Source organism: Diorhabda carinulata, chromosome 4, assembly GCF_026250575.1.
Source record: "Diorhabda carinulata isolate Delta chromosome 4, icDioCari1.1, whole genome shotgun sequence".
Classification (NCBI taxonomy): domain Eukaryota; kingdom Metazoa; phylum Arthropoda; class Insecta; order Coleoptera; family Chrysomelidae; genus Diorhabda; species Diorhabda carinulata.
The window spans coordinates 29,330,146-29,336,195 of NC_079463.1; positions in this window are offsets into that span (position 1 = coordinate 29,330,146).

Sequence of the window (6,050 nt, forward strand, 5' to 3'; positions counted from 1 at the left end):
CCAAAATCATAACAAAATGTAGGAATTAGACTAAGATGGGTTGGCCATGCTAGGAAAATGAGAAAATAATATTAATAGAGAAGATATACCGTATGTTTCTGAGGAAACTGGCCATAGGATTTCCCATGTTACCATTTAAACTCCATGTTAACTTGGGTCGATTTTATTGTTGATATATTAATATTGGTTGATATATTGGGTTGACCGCCCCCCCGGAGCGAGAAGGGTCTGGCCGCGTATGGCCGGGTTCCTCAGAAACATCTTGTATGAAGTACGAACTTACAAAAACAAGAAGAGAAGATCGCATAGAGCTAGACAGAAGAAACGAAAAAGTTATTAGAAAAACGAGGAATAAGATGACAGGAAATAAAACTAAAACCATAGGGTAGGAAAGAACAGTTTTGGATAAAGTTGTGACTCCAACAAGCCTTATATCTGAAAAGTAGAAAGGTATCAATATTGATTAAGTGAGTGTTTGAATTACGAAATAAATGAGAGGTTTGATAACAGGAGAAACTTGCTGTAGGCCAGATCTGGAGAATACTTTAGATGAGGAAGGAATTCCAATTCATGAAATTTTGTCATCATTTCCATTAATTTGTTACATGGGGATAAAACTCACTTTATCTTTATTCAAAAGCGGCTGTTGTATGTTGTTTTTTCACTTTCATTTTCAATATTGTCGATGAATATTGTACCATACGAAAAATTATATGGATTTATTTCTAGTAGCGTCATCCAAGAGTCAGCCTACGAACTTTTCAGCTCCCTTAATAGATAAACAAAATATTTATGCTTTGTTTCATCGATTGTAGCCTAAGTTTAAACTTTATTATTGGTCTCATTGTATCATAAATCGCAGGCCTTATCATTACATCAATTTTCTACTAACTGCAGATCGCTAGGTAACAGATTTTGGTTTTCTTTTCATTAATTAAGATGTAGCTGTTGCTAAATGAAGACTACGTGTTTGTCATGTCACTAGATTTGAATTTTATCTTGAACGGTAAATAAAAGATTTAATTTTTGATCTCACATGTGAATACTACTTGGTACGAGTCGTGTAACTAGCGTCCTCTATGAGAATTAGACATAAAAACAAATTCATTGGATGTTACAACTTCCAAAACATATTCGTATAAAATTTCAATATAATATTGCTAGTAGTTGCGGCAAAATCGTAAAAATAAAATAGATAAAAATTAGTTCTTCTAATCTGAATTCATTGGTTTGTAATTTAATGAAGAATCGATTCAAGGTGACACTGTAAAAACTTTTGTCAGGGAATGCTAATGGAATTTTAAAGAAAGTTCAGTCCGTGAAGTATTTCATTTCCAAGGAAGCGGACACGTTTTGAATATCAGATGAGGATCATACCAGACACAACGATGAGCTTCCTAATGCATACATAGTCAACATTTTGGCGACAACAATTGGAAAATTCGGAAAAATATTTTAATAGTTTCTATTTCATATATCATGCCAGTCACCATAAGCACAATAACGGTTTGAAGTAATAAAGCCAAAATAAATAAAACCAAGACGCTAGTCGATGGAATAAATTGTTTAATATGGAAACTGGAAACGATATATGGGTGATTCCGTTCTAACTGTGATATTCAATGTCCTGTATTGTTTTTTTGTACTAGTCATTAATTAATAATCAATTAATAAAAATTTTGTGTTAATTGAATAATTCTTAAGATATTTAAACATTATTTTTATACAATATAACTTGCCACTTAAAGAAAACTTATACTACATCACTTGAATGTCAGTACCGTGTCATGTCCATTCCTAGAATTTACCGATAAATTATTAATTTTTTTTGTCGTAACAAATGATTTAAACTAATTACCTTATAAATTCTAATGTTTATGATCAAACTGAGGAAAATTGATGCAGTTGTTGTTTAATATCTTAAGTTACCATGTCAGTACCGTGTCATGTCCATTCCTAGAATTTACCGATAAATTATTAATTTTTTTTGTCGTAACAAATGATTTAAACTAATTACCTTATAAATTCTAATGTTTATGATCAAACTGAGGAAAATTGATGCACTTGTTGTTTAATATCTTAAGTTACCATGTCAGTACCGTGTCATGTCCATTCCTAGAATTTACCGATAAATTATTAATTTTTTTTGTCGTAACAAATGATTTAAACTAATTACCTTATAAATTCTAATGTTTATGATCAAACTGAGGAAAATTGATGCACTTGTTGTTTAATATCTTAAGTTACCATGTCAGTACCGTGGATAAATGAGTCAGTACCGTGGAACTCAAAATCCGACATTTGTGTCTTGCTCGTGATACTTTGAAGTTGTAGTAAATTCCTCTTAGAGTTTTATTTTTACAGTAAAATAGATGAATAATATGCATAAAAAAGTTAGAAAAGTTAAATTTTAAAATCTTGAAATTTTGAATACAAAAAATCACAGTTAGAACGGAATCACCCATATGAACAAATAATTCGAAATTTCACGTGGATCATCATAGAATGTTAACTTTTGTTGAATTGGTAATTGGTTTCTAGGACGAGCCGCAGGCCAGTCCTGGAAGTTTGCGAATCAAAAAAAAAGACAATTTCTTATCGTGCTAAGTATATTATTTTTTCGGTAAATTATGTTGAATCCACTATTACCAGCAAATACGAGGTTTGGATATTAAATAACGAGACTGCGCGACTAGAGGGCGCCCTAGACGGGTGGGATAAAAAACGAGTAGTGCGTTGGGTATCTAGATATCTTGTCCGTCACTATTATAGTATTTGTGCAGTTTGAAACGAACGTGTTTTTTCTCGTGCCGAAAACCATTAGTGACGAAAAACAGTATCAAAAATCACAAATTTATCATTAAATTGAAAAGAACTCCTACTGAGTGCTATAAATTGTAGCAAGAGGCTTATAGGGACAATTCTCTATCTCGTGCTCGTGTTTTTGAGTGGTGTAAGCGCTTTAGTGACCGCCTGGAGAGCAAATCAAAATTCAAGGCAATGTTGATCGTTTTGTTCGACATTAACGTTACCGTGATAACTGAATGGGTTCCAGACGGTCAGACTGTCAAACAGACTATTTTTTAGTTTTGACAACATTGCGGGAACGAGTTCGTAAAAACGTAAGCGTACTTCAGTGCTTTAATATCCGCCTTACTCACCAGATTTGGCACCGTGCGATTTTTTTTGTTTCCGAAGATGAAATCTGTTTTGAAAGGGACACAATTTAAGTCGATGGAAGCGGTAAAGCAAGAAACGACTGATCTCCTAAAGGCGCTGAACAAAGAAGACTTCCAGCATTGCTTCGATCAATGGAAAAATCGTATGGAAAGGTGTGTGGCGAGGGAAGGGGAGTATATTAAAGGAGGGCATTCGAATGTAGAATAATTTTTATAATAAAACCCTTTTTCGTAACCAGTCTCGTAGGCAAGGCAATGATGATCTATGTAATTTGTAAGATTTTTTATTTTTGAAAATTCTGCATCTTCTAGCCTCAAATTTCTAAAACTGCGAATACCAACGGGCTGAATCGAATATTTTCTATTTTTATTAATAAACTGTTGATTTGTTCTCATTAGAAAAATTTTGTAAAGCCTATTATTTGTGAATTAATTTCCTTCAGTGACATTGGTGGACTCTCAGCCAACATATCTCTTTAAATTTGTGATATTTCCACCATTATTGGTTCGATTAAGGCAATGTTATTTTGTGTAATTTTTAGTATTTGGAGCTTTGAAAATTCTGTAATCTTAAGCATCAAATTTTCAAAACTGTGAATACCAAGAGGCTGAATCGAACTTTTCCTTTTTTATAATTTACAAATAATCTGTTGTTTGGAGTTTTCCTTGTCATTTATATGATCAATTACCATCTTTGTTAGATCTTCTCGTCCACACGCACCTTCAAACCTAATAATTGTTCCTACTTGAAAGAAAAAACAAATTTTATATGTTGAAACTTTTTTCTTACATTTGTGATTTTTTACTAAATTACCTTTAGGTAGATTTCATTGTCGGATTCCCTAATAAATTTGTTGATTTGTTTTCTGCTGAAGATTATCAATCCTAAGAAATGCGATAACCGTTGGAAACGTGGTTATGTTTGCATTATTTTTAATTAAAATGGTCTGTTTCAGCATCGAGTACCAGGTCTCACGATTTCTGATTTTTGTGCCAAATAAGATAAAATTACGTCCTCCATACCAATTTTTGCATTACATTAAATCCATCGATTTCGTGAATAAACTATAAATACTTTCCAGACCAGGCCGAAAAGCTTACTTTCTTAAAAATAAAGTGTCCGGAAAATAAATACTTTCCAAACGGTTGCCGAAAAACATTTTTGAACGTATACACTTTTAGTAGTATGAAAAGCGAGACATGTAACCTTGAAAAATGTCTGCTAAAACAAAAGAATTTTTTTGAGTGCATTCGATAAAAGTGTTAAGCGTTAAATCTCAGTGAAAAACGGCAACTGTCTGGTGTAAACTGTTGACATTTTTTGTTCCAAGGTCAAAGTTAACCAACTTCGTCACGATCACACAAAACAGTCTAAGTGACGATGTTTTCAAGACATTTCTCGAATACTGAGTAATACGAGGGTGACGCTATGTATTTTGATTAAACTACTAACTAAACTTTTTAGGAAAATAAATTAATTTATGTTCAAAGTGATCACCAACTACATAAATGCTTGTTTTCAATTGCTTTCATTCACAACTCACAAAATCGCTTTACCTATTTCATACTCCGTTATGAAAAATCGACCAAGTACATGTCTCTTTATGCTCTTAAAACGAATTAAAAATCACATATGGCCCAATCAGGTGAATATAGAGGATATTCGTTAACTCTTTTACGTATAAATTCCAATGATTTCTATGCAGTATTCGACGATATTTCATCATGATGAAACGTCAACGTTGTGCTATACCAATTCACTCTAATGGTTCATTGATTTTCAAGCTTAATTGCTTCTAATAATCCTTTAGTATGCGAAAGAACTGTGGAGGAACTTTCTTGACACACCTTTGCTTATTCGCCATTGTTGAATTTTCGTGAACCCACTCACGGTCTACCTTTTGGAAATCGTCAAGCGTATGAGGCAATAACAATTTTTTTACATGAAATTGATCATACAAAATAGCTGGAATTGAATTGAATCCATTTAAGATTATACCTCTCACTCTCTGATCCCAACAGCAGTTGAAAAATGGGGTTTACCAGCACGTGCCTTATCAACAAGCTATCGTTTCCTCTTTAAAATTTATCATAGAAGCGAAACACAGTTGCGCGCGAATACAATCGCTTAAGACTTTGTAGTTTCCTCAAACCGACCTTGAAATTTAATATAGTAGATCATAGTGCACACAAAAGGTTTGTATGTATAAAAATAACATTTTTATTCAAATTTTTATAAAAATAATCTCGTACGTACCCATCGAGCCTGTCCTGTATATTGTTTACGTCTCTAAGCAAACGTATCGATAGAAATTTTCAAGGTTAAAGTCAGAAATCGATCATTCATTAAATAATCGATTGATGTTTCGATTGTAATGCTCTTATAATACTTCCAGACTAATTAAACCGAGAAAAAAGTTCGAATCGTCTCGAATTCATGGTTGCATAGAACGAAATGTTATATAGGATTTATGTTACAACAATCCATATATTACTCCAACTGGAATCCAACATTGAAAGAATCGATTCTATTATTAAAAACAGCCGAGAGAATATAGAATCGTGAACGATCGCAGTATGCTCTGAACATATTTCGAATTTTGGTGCATTATGCATGACTTGACTAAGACCTTTTACCATCAGTTAACCAAATATTGCTGCTGGAACACCACCTTTTACGCTGGTACGGAAAAGAAGCTAATCATCATTTTTTTTTTCTATATAGTTTCGCCGGACCATACACTTTCATTTCCACTTCTACGTAAATACTTAATCTCCATCTTACAATACACGATGGTCCAAAATTTATTCAAAACACTTTTGCTAGTCTTGCACTAGTACTGAACACGTTCAATTTGTTACCGGAACATA